A 24,780-nucleotide genomic window follows, 5' to 3' on the forward strand; every position below is an offset into this window, starting at 1 on the left:
CAAGCAGAACTGCCAGAACTGCTGCTTTATAACTTGGTCCATCAGTGTCCTAATAACCCATTCCCCCCGCTGGTTCTGCTGTTTGTCTGTTTGCAGTTGACTGACTTGGACCGGACCCGCCATGTCAGAGTAGGTGAATCCGGTACAGCCAACTGGTTCTGCTGTCGGTCTGGGAGTCGTTTGCAGCAGGAAATAAAGTGGCAACATAGTGACCAATAGAACATTGACCAACATATGTAATAAAAGGCACTAAGTTTGCCCAGGAGCTGTAACCCATAGCAACCAGTGAGATGCTTGCTTTTAAACAGGTGACTAGTAAATTCTGCCTGCTGATTGGTTGATATGGGTTTCTGCTCCTGGGCAAACTTAGTCAACTTATCAACAAGTATTTGACAATAAACCCCACTGCTTTTATGGCTTATATTCCAGTACAGTCCATCTGATTGGGCAGCCCTCGCAGACAAATCAGGATTATGCCCAAATCAGTACATGCCAGTTAACAGCCCATAGCCCCTTGTGACTGGCTGCTCTGGTACTGCACTCTGGGCACGGGCATTGCACTCTGGGCATGGGCATTGAACTCTTGTCATAGGCATTGCACTGTGGACATGCCCACTGCACTCTGGGCATGGCACTCTGGGCATGGGTATTGCACTCTGGGCAAGGGCATTGCACTCTGGGCACGGGCATTGCACTCTGGGCATGGGCATTGCACTCTGGGCATGGGCATGGCACTCTGGGCATGGGCATTGCACTTTAGGCATGGGTATTGCACTCTGGGCATGGGCCTTTACTCTGGGTGCATGGGCATTTACTCTGAGTATGAGAATTGCACTCTGGGTATGGGCAACGCACTCTAAGCATTGGCACTGCACTCTGGGCATGGACATTGTACCCTGGGCATGGGCACTGCACTCTGGGCACGGGCATTGTACTCTGGGCATGGGCATTGCACTCTGGGCACATACATTGTACTCTGGGCACGGGCATTGCACTCTGGGCTCGGGCATTGCACTCTGGGCATGGGTATTGCACTCTGGGCACGGGCATTTCACTCTGGGCACGTACATTGCACTCTGGGCATGGGTATTGCACTCTGGGCATGGGCACTGCACTCTGGGCACGGGCATTGCACTCTGGGCACATACATTGTACTCTGGGCACGGGCATTGCACTCTGGGCACAGGCATTGCACTCTGGGCTCGGGCATTGCACTCTGGGCATGGGTATTACACTCTGGGCACGGGCATTTCACTCTGGGCACGTACATTGCACTCTGGGCATGGGTATTGCACTCTGGGCATGGGAACTGCACTCTGGGCACGGGCATTGCACTCTGGGCACGGGCATTGCACTCTGGGCATGGGTATTGCACTCTAGGCATGGGTATTGCACTCTGGGCATGGGCATTGCACTCTGGGCATGGGTATTACACTCTGGGCACGGGCATTTCACTCTGGGCACGTACATTGCACTCTGGGCATGGGTATTGCACTCTGGGCATGGGAACTGCACTCTGGGCACGGGCATTGCACTCTGGGCTCGGGCATTGCACTCTGGGCATGGGTATTGCACTCTAGGCATGGGTATTGCACTCTGGGCATGGGCATTGCACTCTGGGCATGGGTATTGCACTCTGGGCATGGGCATTGCACTCTGGGCATGGGCATTGCACTCTGGGCATGGGTATTGCACTCTGGCCACGTACATTGCACTCTGGGCATGGGTATTGCACTCTGGGCATGGGCACTGCACTCTGGGCATGGGTATTGCACTCTGGGCATGGGTATTGCACTCTGGGCACGGGCACTGCACTCTAGGCATGGGTATTGCACTCTAGGCATGGGTATTGCACTCTGGGCACGGGCACTGCACTCTAGGCATGGGTATTGCACTCTAGGCATGGGTATTGCACTCTAGGCATGGGCATTGCACTCTAGGCATGGGTATTGCACTCTAGGCATGGGCATTGCACTCTAGGCATGGGCATTGCACTCTGGGCATGGGTATTGCACTCTAGGCATGGGTATTGCACTCTAGGCATGGGTATTGCACTCTGGGCATGGGCACTGCACTCTGGGCATGGGTATTGCACTCTGGGCATGGGCATTGCACTCTGGGCATGGGTATTGCACTCTGGGCACGGGCACTGCACTCTAGGCATGGGTATTGCACTCTAGGCATGGGTATTGCACTCTGGGCACGGGCACTGCACTCTAGGCATGGGCATTGCACTCTAGGCATGGGCATTGCACTCTAGGCATGGGTATTGCACTCTAGGCATGGGTATTGCACTCTAGGCATGGGCATTGCACTCTAGGCATGGGTATTGCACTCTAGGCATGGGTATTGCACTCTAGGCATGGGTATTGCACTCTAGGCATGGGTATTGCACTCTAGGCATGGGCATTGCACTCTAGGCATGGGTATTGCACTCTGGGCATGGGTATTGCACTCTAGGCATGGGTATTGTACTCTAGGCATGGGTATTGCACTCTAGGCATGGGTATTGCACTCTGGGCATGGGCATTGCTCTCTGGGCCACTTCCATAGCCAATGAGGGGACGCAGTTTAAACTCTGTACCGTAATATCCATAGAGAGAGGGAGAGGGGGTCCGGCCCGGCAGCCCATCATCCCCAGACACATCCCTGAGCCCCTACTAACAACACCCCCCCCCCCCCCATTCCCCTGGAATGCTCTTATCACCGAATAAATCCCCCCATATGGCCCTGATTTCTATACACGCAGGAAGCATCATTTCTCCCTGCTTAGCCGTGACAGCTATAGGCTCTGTGCGGTATTTAAGTGCCAACATAAATTTCTAAATATATCCTTTTCTACAGAGGGGGGGAAAAAAACGGCTAAAAAAATGCTTTATGGGCGTAAAATCATCTAAATTTCCTTCTTTAAAGGCTCCATTAGGCTGAAACACAAGACAGATGGAGCCGCTGTACGATGAACATTTACGGTTCCCTTACAGCCCGGAGCCCTACTCTGCCCCCCGAGTACTTCTCTCTACATGGTCCAACTGTACAATACAGAGGTCCATACATACAAATACTGACCAATAGCTGAATGCAGGGTCGGACTGGGCCGACGGGACACCAGGAAAGAACTCGGACCCAGACCCTAGTCGGACCCTATCTATTTAAGGGCGCCTGTGTGTTTCTATGTGGCCTCTTGTACCTCCGATCCTTGGGGAGTATCCCAAATCCTTGCCATAAAGCAATACTGAGCTGCTGTTCACGGCAGGAAGGAAGTAGAATCTTGTGAGCAGAAAGTAAAATGCTGCGCAGGTTTAATGGGGATAAAAGGCAGAAAAACATTAGCGAGGGGCAACTTTCCCTTGGAAAATGGGGCTTTACAAGAGCCCATTCTTGTGGGTCCCCCCACCCCCAGACTATTAGAGGCAGTGGGACGTGCTGGGGGGCCCTTTGGACGCTGAGCTCTTTCCGGACTCGCCAATGATTACGGCGCTCGGCCTGGTTGAACCGGATCCAAGCAGCTCGGGGACTGTTTATCTGCCCCAAGTCTGCAGATAACGGCGTCTAAGTGCGGTAGGGCAGTCGATCCCATACGGGGGGGGGGGGGCAAACCCTATAAATACGGGGGCAAACATTAACCCCTTCTTTGTACAATGATTAATCTGAAGCATTTAAGGCAAACTGGTACAACTGGGGTGTGTGCTACAGAAACCCTAGATAACAGATAAAACACCATTGTATTCTGCAGAGTTTATCTCTTTTCTGCTATGGAACCTGTGCCTTTTCTGCCCTTGAGTGGCTGCCCCCGGGGCTACACAGTGGGGTATTTATATAAACTATAGTAGGGTTTCTGTAGCAAACACCCCAGCTGTACCAGTGCAGGAATGGCTGCCCCCGGGGCTACACAGCGGGGTATTTATATAAACTATAGTAGGGTTTCTGTAGCAAACACCCCAGCTGTACCGGTGCAGGAATGGCTGCCCCCGGGGCTACACAGTGGGGTATTTATATAAACTATAGTAGGGTTTCTGTAGCAAACACCCCAGCTGTACCAGTGCAGGAATGGCTGCCCCCGGGGCTACACAGCGGGGTATTTATATAAACTATAGTAGGGTTTCTGTAGCAAACACCCCAGCTGTACCAGTGCAGGAATGGCTGCCCCCGGGGCTACACAGCGGGGTATTTATATAAACTATAGTAGGGTTTCTGTAGCAAACACCCCAGCTGTACCGGTGCAGGAATGGCTGCCCCCGGGGCTACACAGTGGGGTATTTATATAAACTATAGTAGGGTTTCTGTAGCAAACACCCCAGCTGTACCAGTGCAGGAATGGCTGCCCCCGGGGCTACACAGCGGGGTATTTATATAAACTATAGTAGGGTTTCTGTAGCAAACACCCCAGCTGTACCAGTGCAGGAATGGCTGCCCCCGGGGCTACACAGCGGGGTATTTATATAAACTATAGTAGGGTTTCTGTAGCAAACACCCCAGCTGTACCAGTGCAGGAACGGCTGCCCCGGGGGCTACACAGCGGGGTATTTATATAAACTATAGTAGGGTTTCTGTAGCAAACACCCCAGCTGTACCAGTGCAGGAATGGCTGCCCCCGGGGCTACACAGCGGGGTATTTATATAAACTATAGTAGGGTTTCTGTAGCAAACACCCCAGCTGTACCAGTGCAGGAATGGCTGCCCCCGGGGGCTACACGTGTATATACTGTATATATATATATTATATATGTAAGAGTCTATTAACCCCTTAGGATCCCTCTCGGGCACATCCTGCTGGTAGCGAAGGGATTAACTCTGGCGACACCAGAGAAGAATGAGCTGAGACCTCGCCGGCGCCTATGAGCTGACAGTTTGGAGAGGAATCGGCCAATCCCTGGGGTTGTTTATACAGCGAATGACAAACGAGGGCCACGCTGGGTGCTTCTATCTCCCCCCGGCACAGATTTTACACGCTGATTGGGAGACATAATTGGGGTTCCCGGAGGTTAATGGCAGATCCCAGGCTGCTCCCATTTATTCTCCGGCGAGTGTTAGTGTTAGGGGCCGACTTCCTCCGTCTCCAGTGACAGTAAAGGGGAGATTTCCCTCGTTAATGAATAGATACGGACAAATAACACAGGCCAGAGCTCAGGGGGCTTCAAAGCGGAGGCCGGGGTGGCCCCTATTTCTCCAGGCTAAAGTAATCACGTCAGGTTTATCTCCCCCCGGCCCAGGCCTGGGGTTCCCAGTACAATATCCCACTAATTCCCTCTCTGCCATCCATCACCCCGGCCGCCGCCGCCATTCCTGCTCTTCCCTTCTCCTATCACTTTCAAAGGATCAGGGAGAGAGACGAGACCCGGCTTAACCCCCGCAGCCCTGGGAAGAAGGATGGGGTGGGGGGGGGGGAAGAATTCTGAAACTTTATGGGGTGGTTTTTAATATGTTATTTTAGAAATAGGAGTTAAGTAAAACTTTCCCGTGGGGGTGAAGAAAAGGAAAATATTATTCTAAGCAACTTCCCGATATACAATCATTGTCACTGGAACTGCTATGGGCAGCGTCCGGCTGCTTTTATTCCCTGCACTGCTGGTTCTGACTGCTGAACACATTCAATTGCTACAAAGGACCAATGAGTGAATGTTGCTTTATAATGGCTGCAACCGAGAGCAGGTTGTGCCAGACCAGTTTGAATGGCCAATGAGAGTTTAGGGGCACAACTGTCAACCCCGAGAGTCAACTGGAGGGTCGGAGCAGGGGGCAAGGTCTGAGGGTAACTGGGGGTATGAGGTACCGATGCTGGTATATCTCTAGGGGGTAACCTGGGTTCCATGTTGCCTGGATCCAATCTGCACTGGGGAATGGACGCCCTCGGCCTTGGGATGTCCCACCATAAAATCTGGCCCTGGTTCCATTTGGGATTTTAAGTGAAACAACTCAGTCCCTTCTAGTAAAACCTTCATTGTTACTATGTGGTTCAAGTACAAAAAGAAATGTTTTTTTTCAAAGGGGGGGGTACAGAGCAAACACTTTGGTGCCCCTCAAAGCCCCAAACATGTAAATTAAAAACCCCTACTGTCTCCATCTTGCCCTACTGTCTCCATCTTGTCCTACTGTCTCCATCTTGCCCTACTGTCTCCATCTTGCCCTACGGTCTCCATCTCGCCCTACTGTCTCCATCTCTCCCTACTGTCTCCATCTCGCCCTACTGTCTCCATCTCGCCCTACTTTCTCCATCTTGCCCTACTGTCTCCATCTTGCCCTACTGTCTCCATCTTGTCCTACTGTCTCCATCTTGCCCTACTGTCTCCATCTTGCCCTACTGTCTCCATCTTGCCCTACTGTCTCCATCTTGCCCTACTGTCTCCATCTTGTCCTACTGTCTCCATATTGTCCTACTGTCTCCATCTTGCCCTACTGTCTCCATCTTGCCCTACTGTCTCCATCTTGCCCTACTGTCTCCATCTTGCCCTACTGTCTCCATCTTGCCCTACTGTCTCCATCTTGTCCTACTGTCTCCATATTGCCCTACTGTCTCCATCTTGCCCTGCTGTCTCCATCTTGTCCTACTGTCTCCATCTTGCCCTACTGTCCCCATCTTGCCCTACTGTCCCCATCTTGTCCTACTGTCTCCATCTTGCCCTACTGTCTCCATCTTGCCCTACTGTCTCCATCTTGGCCTACTGTCTCCATCTTGGCCTACTGTCCCCATCTTGCCCTACTGTCTCCATCTTGCCCTCCTGTCTCCATCTTGCCCTCCTGTCTCCATCTTGCCCTACTGTCCCCATCTTGCCCTACTCTCTCCATCTTGTCCTACTGTCTCCATCTTTTCCTACCGTCCCAGACTGCCCAACCCAGGCTGCCCAATCCAAACTCCAACTAACGCTTCTCATGTTCCCTATAGACAGTGCTGACTTTGCTTCCAGAGACAGTTCGGGGCTCAGCAGTGAGTGTTCCAGCTGAGGGAATAGAGTGCCCGGATACCTTGGGCTAATTTAACCCCCCGGTTGAATTTTGCTGAGACCTGGGCAACAGCACTGTTGGCTTTTCATGGGGAGTAAAGAAGGTCGGACATTGAGGACACAATGGAGCTCTATAGAAGGATGAATCTGCAAAATAAGTCATAGAACCTATCATTGAGGTGAGAGGGAAATAACTCTGCCTGGGCCTCTAAATATCTGCAAAAGGGAAATACAAAGGGAAGATGAAGGGCGAGTTGCCCCAAGTGGTAACGGTTGCCGGGTAAGGGCAATAAAATGGGGTTTTAGGACTTGCTCTCTCTCCGCTGCACAAGTCCTGCCACACTGCATGATGGGAACACGCCTGGAGAACATCCGAGCGCCTCTGATATGAATCTCGATAATGAAATACCAATAAGCCTGTTCCGTGGAACGCGTGGCGCTGCTAATCTCCTGGGGCGCCACAGAGATCCCACGGACCCCAGCAGCACTTAAATGGTTAATCCGGGCTCAGACGGGTCCCTGTATGGAACAAATTCATGGGTTTCTAAATGGAACGTAATCATTTAATGTTTAAAGGGGAAGTCAACCTTTGGGTTTGTATAGATAGTTGCAAGTAAAGCACAGAGGCAGTTACCCTTATTGCCCTCCCCACTAATGGATGCCCCCTTGCATTTTCATGCCCCGGGTCAACATAAATGACCCCAAAAGTATTGAGGCACATCACATAGACCGTAGTGCCCCCCCCCAAAGTGCACCCCCAGACATCCCAGCAGATAAAGAATGAAAGAATAAGTGCATTACACACGCCACGGTGCCCCCCCAAGTGTATTACACACCCCACAGTGCCCCCCCAAGTGCATTACAAACCCCACAGTGCCCCCCAAGTGCATTACACACCCCACGGTGCCCCCCAAGTGCATTACACACCCCACGGTGCCCCCCAAGTGCATTACACACCCCACGGTGCCCCCCCAAGTGCATTACACACCCCACAGTGCCCCCAAAGTGCATTACACACCCCACAGTGCCCCCCAAGTGCATTACACACCCCATAGTGCCCCCCCAAGTGCATTACACACCCCACGGTGCCCCCCCAAGTGTAATACACACCCCACAGTGCCCCCCCAAGTGCATTACACACCCCATGGTGCCCCCCAAGTGCATTACACACCCCATAGTGCCCCCCCAAGTGCATTACACACCCCACGGTGCTCCCCCAAGTGCATTACACACCCCACAGTGCCCCCCAAGTGTATTACACACCTCACAGAGCCCCCCAAGTGCATTACACACCCCATGGTGCCCCCCAAGTGCATTACACACCCCACGGTGCCCCCCCAAGTGCATTACACACCCCACAGTGCCCCCCAAGTGCATTACACACCCCACAGTGCCCCCCAAGTGCATTACACACCCCATAGTGCCCCCCAAGTGCATTAAACACCCCACGGTGCCCCCCCAAGTGTAATACACACCCCACAGTGCCTCCCCAAGTGCATTACACACCCCATGGTGCCCCCCAAGTGCATTACACACCCCATAGTGCCCCCCAAGTGCATTACACACCCCACAGTGCCCCCCAAGTGTATTACACACCTCACAGTGCCCCCCCAAGTGCATTACACACCCCATGGTGCCCCTCCAAGTGCATTACACACCCCACAGTGCCCCCCCAAGTGCGTTACACACCCCACAGTGCCCCCCAAGTGCATTACACACCCCACGGTGCTCCCCCAAGTGCATTACACACCCCACAGTGCCCCCCAAGTGTATTACACACCTCACAGTGCCCCCCCAAGTGCATTACACACCCCATGGTGCCCCCCCAAGTGCATTACACACCCCACAGTGCCCCCCCAAGTGCGTTACACACCCCACAGTGCCCCCCAAGTGCATGACACACCCCACAGTGCCCCCCCAAGTGCATTACACACCCCACAGTGCCCCCTCAAGTGCATTACACACCCCACAGTGCCCCCCAAGTGCGTTACACACCCCACAGTGCCCCCCAAGTGCATGACACACCCCACAGTGCCCCCCCAAGTGCATGACACACCCCACAGTGCCCCCCAAGTGCATTACACACCCCACAGTGCCCCCTCAAGTGCATTACACACCCCACAGTGCCCCCGCAAGTGCGTTACACACCCCACACTGCCCCCCCAAGTGCGTTACACACCCCACAGTGCCCCCCCAAGTGCATTACACACCCCACAGTGCCCCCCCAAGTGCATTACACACCCCACAGTGCCCCCCCAAATGCTTTACACTGAGCTATGGAGGTCCATATGGCAACTGTTCCTTGGTTTGTTTTTCCCCTTTAGATCTGCCCCCCAGGAGACAGAACGAGGGGGGGGGGGGACTATTCCATCTTGTAGGAGAGACTACAATGTGTCCAGAGAATGAAATCAAAGCAGGTGGTGGGAGCAAATGAAAGAAAACTATGTGTCTAAATATACACCCCCCCTCCCATGTCAGAGAATATTCCATGTGAAATTCCATTTGCTCCATCGGACAAACACAGTGTGTGGATCACTCAGAGCAGCCGGGGGCCCCTTCCCAGCAAATCCCATCCATCCCACAGGCGGCCAATATCCACGAAACTACCCCCCCAGCACTAACTGTCAGCTCCGCGCAAAATACTAGAACAACCTGTGAAATGTCCGGCACACTGTCTGTCTGTTCCTTCTATGTATCTACCCCGACTGGGGGGAAGGTGGGGGGCACATACAGAATGGGGAGACACAGAGGGACCCTGCCCAGACAGAGGGGAAGGTGAGGGGCACATACAGAATGGGGAGACACAGAGGGACCCTGCCCAGACAGAGGGGAAGGTGAGGGGCACATACAGAATGGGGAGACACAGAGGGACCCTGCCCAGACAGAGGGGGTGGGGGGCACATACAGAATGGGGAGACACAGAGGGACCCTGCCCAGACAGAGGGGAAGGTGAGGGGCACATACAGAATGGGGATACACAGAGGGACCCTGCCCAGACGGGGGGGGGCAAATACAGAATGGGGAGCCACAGAGGGACCCTGCCCAGACAGAGGGGGGGCACATACAGAATGGGGAGACACAGAGGGACCCTGCCCAGACAGAGGGGGGGGGGCAAATACAGAATGGGGAGCCACAGAGGGACCCTGCCCAGACAGAGGGGGGGGCACATACAGAATGGGGAGACACAGAGGGACCCTGCCCAGACAGAGGGGGGGCACATACAGAATGGGGAGCCACAGAGGGACCCTGCCCAGACAGAGGGGGGGCACATACAGAATGGGGAGACACAGAGGGACCCTGCCCAGACAGAGGGGGGGGGGGCACATACAGAATGGGGAGCCACAGAGGGACCCTGCCCTGTATGTATATAGGTCTGTATAGGCCTCAGCTTTGGAAAGTAAAGTAAAAAGAATGAATTCAAAGGTTAGTTCCCCTTTAAAGATTACATTAAACTGCTTGGTACCCCCTGAACCCCTTGGAACAGAGGGACACACTGGCAGAACTAACTGCGCCCCTAACCCCCATCGAGTCACGCTCAGCCCCCCGAATACGAAGCCATCCGGAGCGTTCTACACCCCGTGTCCCCGACATGGAAAGTATTATTATAAATGGCAATTAATAAATGTCAGTGCCGCGGCCGCTGGGAGGCTTTCCAGGCTCCATTGTCTGAGCTCGTCCCGCGCGTTTGTACAATGAATAGTAATTTGGGGCACGCTCTGGGCACGCTCTGGGCACACTCGGAAACTGACACCCATCATTCCATAAATATCTTCTTATGGGGAGGAATATGTGACGGGAATCTGCCCCTTTGATCACAGTTACTTCATTTTCCACCCCATTCCCCCCCCCCCCCCCGGGGTTGGAGTTATTGGCAATGAACGGGGGTTTCCGTTAATCTTTTTTCCCATGGGACAGTGGGGGGGGGGGGGGGCAGAATTCTCAGCCCCCCACCCCCCCCAGGGGCCCAGAACCTGCTCTCATAGCAATGAGTGTCCTCTACTAACAAGATAAAGGTTTCCTGAGCTGGGGGGGGGGGGATAACTATATATACAGTATATGAGGGAAGCAGAAAATCCAGGATTCAGTTTGAAAATAGTGGATAAAAACCCAAAAATAGTGGATTCAGTGCATCCCTAATATATATATATATATAATATATACAGGTTGCCCATTTCCCTATGGGACCAAACTGTAAATTATATCCTTATAAACAGTGCTTAGTGATGTCATCAGTTATAATCGGAGCTTAGTGATGTCATTTCTGTCACATGACTCACTAATAAATAAAGTACCCCCTGTTGTAAAATATTAGAAGTCACCTCGGAGTTCCATGACCTGTATAAAAGCACTCAGCCTTCAGTCTCGTCTCTTTATATGGTCACGGAAATCCTACGTGACTGCTATTATCCTTATCATTTACAGTAGGGGGTACATTATCCCTTATAATACATGAGTGATACTCAGAGTTCCCTGTATAACTCAGCCTGCAGCCTTGTGCCTTTATATGGGGGGCACAGAACCCCTCAGTGACTGCTAATATCCTTATCATTTACAGTAGGGGGTACATTATCCCTTATAATACATGAGTGATACTCAGAGTTCCCTGTATAACTCAGCCTGCAGCCTTGTGCCTTTATATGGGGGGCACAGAACCCCTCAGTGACTGCTAATATCCTTATCATTTACAGTAGGGGGTACATTATCCCTTATAATACATGAGTGATACTCAGAGTTCCCTGTATAACTCAGCCTGCAGCCTTGTGCCTTTATATGGGCACAGACTCCCTCAGTGACTGCTAATATCCTTATCATTTACAGTAGGGGGTACATTATCCCTTATAATACATGAGTGATACTCAGAGTTCCCTGTATAACTCAGCCTGCAGCCTTGTGCCTTTATATGGGCACAGAACCCCTCAGTGACTGCTAATATCCTTATCATTTACAGTAGGGGGTACATTATCCCTTATAATACATGAGTGATACTCAGAGTTCCCTGTATAACTCAGCCTGCAGCCTTGTGCCTTTATATTGTCATGGAACTCCTCAGTGACTTATCCTTATATGCTACAATAGGGGGTACTTTATTCACTATATATTATAAGGAACTCCTCGGGGGCTTATAATATCCCTATATGTTACAATAGGGGGTACTTTATTCACTATATATTATAAGGAACTCCTCCGGGGCTTATAATATCCCTATATGTTACAATAGGGGGTACTTTATTCACTATATATTATAAGAAACTCCTCGGGGGCTTATAATATCCCTATATGTTACAATAGGGGGCACTTTATTCACTATATATTATAAGGAACTCCTCGGGGACTTATAATATCCCTATATGTTACAATAGGGGGTACTTTATTCACTATATATTATAAGGAACTCCTCGGGGGCTTATAATATCCCTATATGTTACAATAGGGGGCACTTTATTCACTATATATTATAAGGAACTCCTCGGGGGCTTATAATATCCCTATATGTTACAATAGGGGGCACTTTATTCACTATATATTATAAGGAACTCCTCGGGGACTTATAATATCCCTATATGTTACAATAGGGGGCACTTTATTCACTATATATTATAAGGAACTCCTCGGGGGCTTATAATATCCCTATATGTTACAATAGGGGGTACTTTATTCACTATATATTATAAGGAACTCCTCGGGGGCTTATAATATCCCTATATGTTACAATAGGGGGTACTTTATTCACTATATATTATAAGGAACTCCTCGGGGGCTTATAATATCCCTATATGTTACAATAGGGGGCACTTTATTCACTATATATTATAAGGAACTCCTCGGGGACTTATAATATCCCTATATGTTACAATAGGGGGTACTTTATTCACTATATATTATAAGGAACCCCTTGGGGGGCTGCGACTCCTGAATAAATATGTCCTGTACCCCCCGAGTCCTCCTACCCCCCCCCCGAGTGCTCTCTCCCCCCCCCCCCCGAGTCCTCTCTCCACCCCCCCAGCCAGATCACAAGGGCCGGTACCGCCCGGATCACTTTAATATAAATATGGAACCCGGCCAGGGCCTTTGTATTTGGCTAAATGTCAGTCGCTGGTTATATTTGGGTACAGTTTATACTATTGCCCGGGGCAGCTAAATCCTGCTTTGTTTATCATGAGTCAGAACCCATTGGTGCCGGACACGGGGCTCGTTTCTAACAAATCCCATCATGCTCAGCCGGCTGGAGCCAACAGGAAGCCAGTAAATCGGGGCGGCCAACACAGAACCAGATGCGACGGCGAAATCAAAGAGGAACCGCGTGGGGGGGGCATTATCTGATATTATCTGGAGGATTAAGGGCTAAACTGTTCCATTTCTATAAGTCTGTGCAGCTCAATATGGCACAAACACAATGAAATACTAAGTCCCGCCCACTGGCCCTTGCCACACCCCTGGCGCTGAGACCAATGGGACTAAATATGCGCAGGGAATAAACAGGGGGAAAAGCTACAATAACCATCTGCTCTTTGGAAATAGTTTTTGGATTCCAACATTAGAATCCACTCAACACTATGGCACCTCCCTCCCATATGTATAAATACAAATATACAGAGAAGGAATGTTCTGGGCACACAATAAGCTGTACCCCCATACTGTACTGTCTAAGGGAAACACTATGGCACCCCCTACCCATATGTATAAATACAAATATACAGAGAAGGAATGTTCTGGGCACCCAATAAGCTGTACCCCCATACTGTACTGTCTAAGGGAAACACTATGGCCCCTCCTACCCATATGTATAAATACAAATATACAGAGAAGGAATGTTCTGGGCACCCAATAAGCTGTACCCCCATACTGTACTGTCTAAGGGAAACACTATGGCACCCCCTACCCATATGTATAAATACAAATATACAGAGAAGGAATGTTCTGGGCACACAATAAGCTGTACCCCCATACTGTACTGTCTAAGGGAAACACTATGGCCCCTCCCTCCCATTTGTATAAATACAAAAATACAGAGAAGGAATGTTCTGGGCACACAATAAGCTGTACCCCCATACTGTACTGTCTAAGGGAAACACTATGGCCCCTCCCTCCCATATGTATAAATACAAAAATTCAGAGAAGGAATGTTCTGGGCACACAATAAGCTGTACCCCCATACTGTACTGTCTAAGGGAAACACTATGGCACCTCCTACCCATATGTATAAATACAAATATACAGAGAAGGAATGTTCTGGGCACACAATAAGCTGTACCCCCATACTGTACTGTCTAAGGGAAACACTATGGCACCCCCTACCCATATGTATAAATACAAATATACAGAGAAGGAATGTTCTGGGCACACAATAAGCTGTACCCCCATACTGTACCGTCTAAGGGAAACACTATGGCACCCCCTACCCATATGTATAAATACAAATATACAGAGAAGGAATGTTCTGGGCACACAATAAGCTGTACCCCCATACTGTACTGTCTAAGGGAAACACTATGGCACCCCCTACCCATATGTATAAATACAAATATACAGAGAAGGAATGTTCTGGGCACACAATAAGCTGTACCCCCATACTGTACTGTCTAAGGGAAACACTATGGCACCCCTACCCATATGTATAAATACAAATATACAGAGAGGGAATGTTCTGGGCACACAATAAGCTGTACCCCCACACTGTACTGGTTAAGGCTTAGACAGAACCCAGAGAATGTTCAGCGCTTACAGTCACTGTAGGAAGAGATAAAGCCGAGCAGTTGGTTCTCGGAGCAGTGAAGGTTCAGTAACTGCACGTAGCCCTGGGTGAGTTGTTGAGGGGGTCACTTAGGGCAGCCCATAAAGTGTTAATGAGTGCAGTGTGTATGAATGAAAGTGTGTGTTTGTGGGAATGAGTAAGTGGCTGCTGGTTCTTAGGAAATGGGAAACATCTGTGCTCCAGGGGTTAATGGCGCTTCGCAGAGCAGAGCGTGACGCCTGACCGAGTCTGATGTTAATGGAGCACTTGTGGTTTGATTCTCAGCAGAAATGAGTCCCGTCCCCAACCGCAGCTCAGCGCCCTCCAGCCCACGGCGCAAATGTCACGAGAAACAGCACGGAACCTGCCGGAACGTGGCACTAAATGGCCCCGGTGACCAAACTGCAACCTGAAGCAGCTCTGATTGGTCCAAACCTCCAAATCGCTCTTCGGGAATTTCCATCTTTCCATGAAAGACGGAACATTCCATATCAAACGTATTATTAAAGTGATTGTTGGAATCCATTTTATCCCACCCTCAAGTTCATTTTCCTGTTCAGAATCACAATCTTGTGAGCCGACGGCGTCACACGCGGCGGAGAAATACAATATGGCGGGAGAGAGTGTCTGAGAACCAAAGCCTCAAGATGTGTCGGCCATATTGTTCTGGACACGACCGACTGAAGGACAAGGGGGTGCCATAGGGCTGATATGGGGCAACAGTTCACTCTTCTGCCCCATGATTTGGCATTTAGCACTTTTGTCTATGTAACTCCTACAAATGAAGTTCCCACAATGTGTGTCTGGCCCCCAAAGTAGTAAATTGGGGGTGCTCAGTCTTGAAATCAATAAAAAAAATTAGATTTTATGGAGAAGGTTCATACAAAAATAGTCATCAATAAACCCACTGGGGCCATTTCTATGCATTGTGTGATGGACAAGTGGCCAAGAAGGTTGTCCCAATATTCGTGTGGATAAAGAAGCCACATAGGGAATCTAAACTGACTAGCCACATGGGCAACCAGGTCCATGATGACTCCACACATTTAAGGTGGCCATACACACTAAGATCTGCTCGCTTTGTGAGGTCGCCAAGCAAGTGGATCTTCTCCCGATATCCCCACCTATGGGTGGGCGATATCGGGCTAAAGGTGGCCATACACAGGCCGATTCTAGCTGCCGATATGGGTCCCTTAGACCGGTTTGGCAGCTTATCGGCCTGTGTATGGGCACTAACGACAGGCCTGCCCCAGGGCCAAACGACCAAATTAGCCCTATATTGCCCACCCGTAGGTGGGGATATTGGAAGAAGATCTTAGCATGTATGGCCATTCAGGCTAATTTGGTCGAATAAGAACGCATCATGGGCACCGCATCAACAAGCCGATGTGATCCATGATCCAACTAAATTTTTAAACCTGCCCGATCGATATCTGCCTCATTTCAGGCCAGATGTTGGTCGGGCAGGCCCGTCGTTAGTGCCCCTATACGGGCCGGTAAGATATCGATCGGACAGGTTTAAGAATTTCGTTGGACTCGGAACCGCATTGGCTTGTTGATGAGGTCCCCGAACCGACTGTGCCTATTCCCGTTGGCCCCAGGGCCAAACAACCGAATTAGCGCGATATCGCCCAGCCGTAGGTAGGGATATCGGTAGAAGATCTTGACCTCGTCAAGCGAGCAGATCTTAGCGTGTATAGTCACCTTAATTCTGGCAAATTCAGTCGATTTAGAACGATGGGTATAGGCGCAGTCGGCTTGGGTCCTCGACCCAACTAAATTTTTAAACCTGCCTGATCGATATTTTCCCGATTACAGGCCAGATGTTGGTCGGACAGGCCCGTCATTAGTGCCCCTACACGGGCCGATAAGCTGCCAAATTGGTCTAAGGGACCAATATTGGTAGCTAGAATCGGCCCGTGTATGGCCACCTTAAGGGACTGATATGGGTCCGTGTATGGCCACCTTAAGGGACTGATATCGGCCCGTGTATGGCCCCCTTAAGGGACTGATATTGGCAGCTAGAATGGGCCTGTGTATGGCCACCTTAAGGGACTGATATCGGCCCGTGTATGGCCACCTTAAGGGACTGATATAGGCCCGTGTATGGCCACCTTAAGGGACTGATCTCGGCCCGTGTATGGGCACCTTAAGGGACTGATATCGGTCCGTGTATGGCCACCTTAAGGGACTGATATCGGCCCGTGTATGGCCCCCTTAAGGGACTGATATCGCCAGCTAGAATGGGCCTGTGTATGGCCACCTTAAGGGACTGATATCGGCCCGTGTATGGCCACCTTAAGGGACTGATATCGGCAGCTAGAAACGGCCCGTGTATGGCCACCTTAAGGGACTGATATGGGTCCGTGTATGGCCACCTTAAGGGACTGATATCGGCCCGTGTATGGCCCCCTTAAGGGACTGATATTGGCAGCTAGAATGGGCCTGTGTATGGCCACCTTAAGGGACTGATATCGGCCCGTGTATGGCCACCTTAAGGGGCTGATATAGGCCCGTGTATGGCCACCTTAAGGGACTGATATCGGCCCGTGTATGGCCACCTTAAGGGACTGATATCGGCAGCTAGAATTGGCCCGTGTATGGGCACCTTAAGGGACTGATATCGGTCCGTGTATGGCCCCCTTAAGGGACTGATATCGCCAGCTAGAATGGGCCTGTGTATGGCCACCTTAAGGGACTGATATCGGCAGCTAGAATTGGCCCGTGTATGGGCACCTTAAGGGACTGATATCGGTCCGTGTATGGCCACCTTAAGGGACTGATATCGGCCCATGTATGGCCCCCTTAAGGGACTGATATCGCCAGCTAGAATGGGCCTGTGTATGGCCACCTTAAGGGACTGATATCGGCCCGTGTATGGCCACCTTAAGGGACTGATATCGGCAGCTAGAAACGGCCCGTGTATGGCCACCTTAAGGGACTGATATAGGCCAGTGTATGGCCACCTTAAGGGACTGATATCGGCCCGTGTATGGCCACCTTAAGGGACTGATATTGGCAACTAGAATGGGCCCGTGTATGGCCACCTTAAGGGACTGATATCGGCCCGTGTATGGCCACCTTAAGGGACTGATATCGGCAGCTAGAATCGGCCCGTGTATGGCCACCTTAAGGGACTGATATCGGCCCGTGTATGGCCACCTTAAGGGACTGATATCGGCAGCTAGAATCGGCCTGTGTATGGCCACCTTAAGGGACTGATATCGGCCCGTGTATGGCCACCTTAAGGGACTGATATCGGCCCGTGTATGGCCACCTTAAGGGACTGATATCGGCCCCTGTATGGCCCCCTTAAGGGACTGATATCGGCAGCTAGAATTGGCCCGTGTATGGCCACCTTAAGGGACTGATTTTGGCCCGTGTATGGCCACCTTAAGGGACTGATATTGGCCCGTGTATGGCCACCTTAAGGGACTGATATCGGCCCGTGTATGGCCACCTTAAGGGACTGATATCGGCCCGTTGTATGGCCACCTTAAGGGACTGATATCGGCAGCTAGAATGGGCCCGTGTATGGCCACCTTAAGTGACTGATATCGGCCCGTATATGGCCACCTTAAGGGACTGATATCGGCAGCTAGAATGGGCCCGTGTATGGGCCACCTTAAGGGACTGATATCGGCCCGTGTATGGCCCCCTTAAGGGACTGATATCGGCCCGTGTATGGCCCCCTTAAGGGACTGATATCGGCCCGTGTATGGCCCCCTTAAGTGACTGATATCGGCCCGTGTATGGCCCCCTTAAGGGACTGATATCGGCCCGTGTATGGCCCCCTTAAGTGACTGATATCGGCCCGTGTATGGCCACCTTAAGGGACTGATATCGGCCCGTGTATGGCCACCTTAAGGGACTGATATAGGCCCGTGTATGGCCACCTTAAGGGACTGATCTCGGCCCGTGTATGGGCACCTTAAGGGACTGATATCGGTCCGTGTATGGCCACCTTAAGGGACTGATATCGGCCCGTGTATGGCCCCTTAAGGGACTGATATCGCCAGCTAGAATGGGCCTGTGTATGGCCACCTTAAGGGACTGATATCGGCCCGTGTATGGCCACCTTAAGGGACTGATATCGGCAGCTAGAAACGGCCCGTGTATGGCCACCTTAAGGGACTGATATGGGTCCGTGTATGGCCACCTTAAGGGACTGATATCGGCCCGTGTATGGCCCCCTTAAGGGACTGATATTGGCAGCTAGAATGGGCCTGTGTATGGCCACCTTAAGGGACTGATATCGGCCCGTGTATGGCCACCTTAAGGGACTGATATAGGCCCGTGTATGGCCACCTTAAGGGACTGATATCGGCAGCTAGAATGGGCCTGTGTATGGCCACCTTAAGGGACTGATATCGGCAGCTAGAATGGGCCTGTGTATGGCCACCTTAAGGGACTGATATCGGCCCATGTATGGCCCCCTTAAGGGACTGATATCGCCAGCTAGAATGGGCCTGTGTATGGCCACCTTAAGGGACTGATATCGGCCCGTGTATGGCCACCTTAAGGGACTGATATCGGCAGCTAGAAACGGCCCGTGTATGGCCACCTTAAGGGACTGATATAGGCCAGTGTATGGCCACCTTAAGGGACTGATATCGGCCCGTGTATGGCCACCTTAAGGGACTGATATTGGCAACTAGAATCGGCCCGTGTATGGCCACCTTAAGGGACTGATATCGGCCCGTGTATGGCCACCTTAAGGGACTGATATCGGCAGCTAGAATCGGCCCGTGTATGGCCACCTTAAGGGACTGATATCGGCCCGTGTATGGCCACCTTAAGGGACTGATATCGGCAGCTAGAATCGGCCTGTGTATGGCCACCTTAAGGGACTGATATCGGCCCGTGTATGGCCACCTTAAGGGACTGATATCGGCCCGTGTATGGCCACCTTAAGGGACTGATATCGGCCCCTGTATGGCCCCCTTAAGGGACTGATATCGGCAGCTAGAATTGGCCCGTGTATGGCCACCTTAAGGGACTGATTTTGGCCCGTGTATGGCCACCTTAAGGGACTGATATTGGCCCGTGTATGGCCACCTTAAGGGACTGATATCGGCCCGTGTATGGCCACCTTAAGGGACTGATATCGGCCCGTGTATGGCCACCTTAAGGGACTGATATCGGCAGCTAGAATGGGCCCGTGTATGGCCACCTTAAGTGACTGATATCGGCCCGTATATGGCCACCTTAAGGGACTGATATCGGCAGCTAGAATGGGCCCGTGTATGGGCCACCTTAAGGGACTGATATCGGCCCGTGTATGGCCCCCTTAAGGGACTGATATCGGCCCGTGTATGGCCCCCTTAAGGGACTGATATCGGCCCGTGTATGGCCCCCTTAAGTGACTGATATCGGCCCGTGTATGGCCCCCTTAAGGGACTGATATCGGCAGCTAGAATGGGCCTGTGTATGGCCACCTTAAGGGACTGATATCGGCCCATGTATGGCCCCCTTAAGGGACTGATATCGCCAGCTAGAATGGGCCTGTGTATGGCCACCTTAAGGGACTGATATCGGCCCGTGTATGGCCACCTTAAGGGACTGATATCGGCAGCTAGAAACGGCCCGTGTATGGCCACCTTAAGGGACTGATATAGGCCAGTGTATGGCCACCTTAAGGGACTGATATCGGCCCGTGTATGGCCACCTTAAGGGACTGATATTGGCAACTAGAATCGGCCCGTGTATGGCCACCTTAAGGGACTGATATCGGCCCGTGTATGGCCACCTTAAGGGACTGATATCGGCAGCTAGAATCGGCCCGTGTATGGCCACCTTAAGGGACTGATATCGGCCCGTGTATGGCCACCTTAAGGGACTGATATCGGCAGCTAGAATCGGCCTGTGTATGGCCACCTTAAGGGACTGATATCGGCCCGTGTATGGCCACCTTAAGGGACTGATATCGGCCCGTGTATGGCCACCTTAAGGGACTGATATCGGCCCCTGTATGGCCCCTAAGGGACTGATACGGCACTAGAATTGGCCCGTGTATGGCCACCTTAAGGGACTGATTTTGGCCCGTGTATGGCCACCTTAAGGGACTGATATTGGCCCGTGTATGGCCACCTTAAGGGACTGATATCGGCCCGTGTATGGCCACCTTAAGGGACTGATATCGGCCCGTGTATGGCCACCTTAAGGGACTGATATCGGCAGCTAGAATGGGCCCGTGTATGGCCACCTTAAGTGACTGATATCGGCCCGTATATGGCCACCTTAAGGGACTGATATCGGCAGCTAGAATGGGCCCGTGTATGGGCCACCTTAAGGGACTGATATCGGCCCGTGTATGGCCCCCTTAAGGGACTGATATCGGCCCGTGTATGGCCCCCTTAAGGGACTGATATCGGCCCGTGTATGGCCCCCTTAAGTGACTGATATCGGCCCGTGTATGGCCCCCTTAAGGGACTGATATCGGCCCGTGTATGGCCCCCTTAAGTGACTGATATCGGCCCGTGTATGGGCCACCTTAAGTCCCCTCTTTAAGCAGAGTTTTCCAGGCCAAAGACTTTTGGTAAGATGGCGGCCAGGTGAGCACAGTAACGCAGAGAGATATAATTAGGCTATAAATCCCGTCCTTCTACCCCGTAACGTCTCTGCCCATCACGCCTCACCTGCTAAACTACCCCCCGGGGAGGATATTCCATTGGCTGTCGCAATACAACTCGAGCCCCCCCCCCCTTTCTGCCCGTACCCCGTCTCCCTTACAATATGGCCCCTAAAGTCCTACATGGGAAAGTGAGCGTATTCCATCCCATCCCCTCGTATCTGTTAATCTCATTGCCGGAGCCATCGGCGCGATGGTTCCAATCAAACGGCACAGAGCAGCACTTACGTCATTTTATTGCAGGTAATAAGGAAACATCGGGCCCCTCTCAGTCATGGGGGGGGGGGTTTGGATATTGGAGCGGGGGTCTCATTCAAGCCAGACACACATGCCGGAACTTTTTGAGAAAACGGTTACTGTGGCAACATCCAAAATGTTATTTCCTTTGTTGCGTTTCATCTCCGTATATTTTTGGCCGAATGAGACCCTTTTACGGGCGCGTCGCCGCGCTATTTATTCCCAATACGGAGGAACCAGGGTCACATTTTTTATATTTCAGATTTTTTTTGCTATTGTTTTTGGGACACTCTGCGCCCAAAATGCTGCTCGCCGGACGCTTTTTCCCCAAACACAGTCTGGGTGGCCGCTCGCTCCGACGCCGTAACCTTTTCTGTTTCCCGTACAGAAGGATCTGGCACTCGCCGCTGCCATTTCACACTCCATTTGAAGGTTTTGTTTGCAGAGTGTGGCGATTTTATAGGCTGTGCGTTCGCTGCTCGTTTCTCCTATAAAGTTACCCCCCCCCGCCCCTCGCTCACGCAGCTCGCTGGGAGGTTTGGCAGTGCCAGAAAGGGAACGTCACTCTAGAACTCAATGGACCCTGTAAAGAGGGCAATATTATGTTTATTTGTGTATGGGGGAATGTATTTCCTGTTACTATTTGTGTATGGGGGAATGTATTTCCTGTTACTCATGTGACTGTCTCCACTTCCTTTTTGGCCAACATCGCCAGTCATGACTTGCTTTATGGCAGGGATTATCAATATACACCCAGGGTGGCACCGTAACAAAACACCTAAACAAAAGATGGCTGTGCATGACATCACTTCCACTACGTGTGACATCACTTCTGCCGAAAGTGACATCACTTTCCCTCTTACATCGTTAGCTGGGAGGTTTGGCAGCGCCAGAAAGGGAACGTCACTGTAGAACTCAATGGACCCTGTAAAGAGGGCAATATTATGTTTATTTGTGTATGGGGGAATGTATTTCCTGTTACTATTTGTGTATGGGGGAATGTATTTCCTGTTACTCATGTGACTGTCTCCACTTCTTTTTTGGCCAACATCGCCAGTCATGACTTGCTTTATGGCAGGGATTATCAATATACACCCAGGGCTGTAGGGTGGCACCGGACCAAAACACCTAAACAAAAGATGGCTGTGCATGACATCACTTCCACTACGTGTGACATCACTTCTGCCGAAAGTGACATCACTTTCCCTCTTACATCGCTCGCTGGGAGGTTTGGCAGTGCCAGAAAGGGAACGTCACTCTAGAACTCAATGGACCCTGTAAAGAGGGCAATATTATGTTTATTTGTGTATGGGGGAATGTATTTCCTGTTACTATTTGGGTATGGGGAATGTATTTCCTGTTACTCATGTGACTGTCTCCACTTCCTTTTTGGCCAACATCGCCAGTCATGACTTGCTTTATGGCAGGGATTATCAATATACACCCAGGGTGGCACCGTAACAAAACACCTAAACAAAAGATGGCTGTGCATGACATCACTTCCACTACGTGTGACATCACTTCTGCCGAAAGTGACATCACTTTCCCTCTTACATCGTTAGCTGGGAGGTTTGGCAGCGCCAGAAAGGGAACGTCACTGTAGAACTCAATGGACCCTGTAAAGAGGGCAATATTATGTTTATTTGTGTATGGGGGAATGTATTTCCTGTTACTATTTGTGTATGGGGGAATGTATTTCCTGTTACTCATGTGACTGTCTCCACTTCTTTTTTGGCCAACATCGCCAGTCATGACTTGCTTTATGGCAGGGATTATCAATATACACCCAGGGCTGTAGGGTGGCACCGGACCAAAACACCTAAACAAAAGATGGCTGTGCATGACATCACTTCCACTACGTGTGACATCACTTCTGCCGAAAGTGACATCACTTTCCCTCTTACATCGCTCGCTGGGAGGTTTGGCAGTGCCAGAAAGGGAACGTCACTCTAGAACTCAATGGACCCTGTAAAGAGGGCAATATTATGTTTATTTGTGTATGGGGGAATGTATTTCCTGTTACTATTTGGGTATGGGGAATGTATTTCCTGTTACTCATGTGACTGTCTCCACTTCCTTTTTGGCCAACATCGCCAGTCATGACTTGCTTTATGGCAGGGATTATCAATATACACCCAGGGTGGCACCGGAACAAAACACCTAAACAAAAGATGGCTGTGCATGACATCACTTCCACTACGTGTGACATCACTTCTGCCGAAAGTGACATCACTTTCCCTCTTACATCGTTAGCTGGGAGGTTTGGCGGTGCCAGAAAGGGAACGTCACTGTAGAACTCAATGGACCCTGTAAAGAGGGCAATATTATGTTTATTTGTGTATGGGGGAATGTATTTCCTGTTACTATTTGTGTATGGGGGAATGTATTTCCTGTTACTCATGTGACTGTCTCCACTTCTTTTTTGGCCAACATCGCCAGTCATGACTTGCTTTATGGCAGGGATTATCAATATACACCCAGGGCTGTAGGGTGGCACCGGACCAAAACACCTAAACAAAAGATGGCTGTGCATGACATCACTTCCACTACGTGTGACATCACTTCTGCCGAAAGTGACATCACTTTCCCTCTTACATCGCTCGCTGGGAGGTTTGGCAGTGCCAGAAAGGGAACGTCACTCTAGAACTCAATGGACCCTGTAAAGAGGGCAATATTATGTTTATTTGTGTATGGGGGAATGTATTTCCTGTTACTATTTGGGTATGGGGAATGTATTTCCTGTTACTCATGTGACTGTCTCCACTTCCTTTTTGGCCAACATCGCCAGTCATGACTTGCTTTATGGCAGGGATTATCAATATACACCCAGGGTGGCACCGGAACAAAACACCTAAACAAAAGATGGCTGTGCATGACATCACTTCCACTACGTGTGACATCACTTCTGCCGAAAGTGACATCACTTTCCCTCTTACATCGTTAGCTGGGAGGTTTGGCGGTGCCAGAAAGGGAACGTCACTGTAGAACTCAATGGACCCTGTAAAGAGGGCAATATTATGTTTATTTGTGTATGGGGGAATGTATTTCCTGTTACTATTTGTGTATGGGGGAATGTATTTCCTGTTACTCATGTGACTGTCTCCACTTCTTTTTTGGCCAACATCGCCAGTCATGACTTGCTTTATGGCAGGGATTATCAATATACACCCAGGGTGGCACCGGACCAAAACACCTAAACAAAAGATGGCTGTGCATGACATCACTTCCACTACGTGTGACAT

This window comes from Xenopus tropicalis, chromosome 10 (genome assembly GCF_000004195.4).
Source record: "Xenopus tropicalis strain Nigerian chromosome 10, UCB_Xtro_10.0, whole genome shotgun sequence".
NCBI lineage: Eukaryota > Metazoa > Chordata > Amphibia > Anura > Pipidae > Xenopus > Xenopus tropicalis.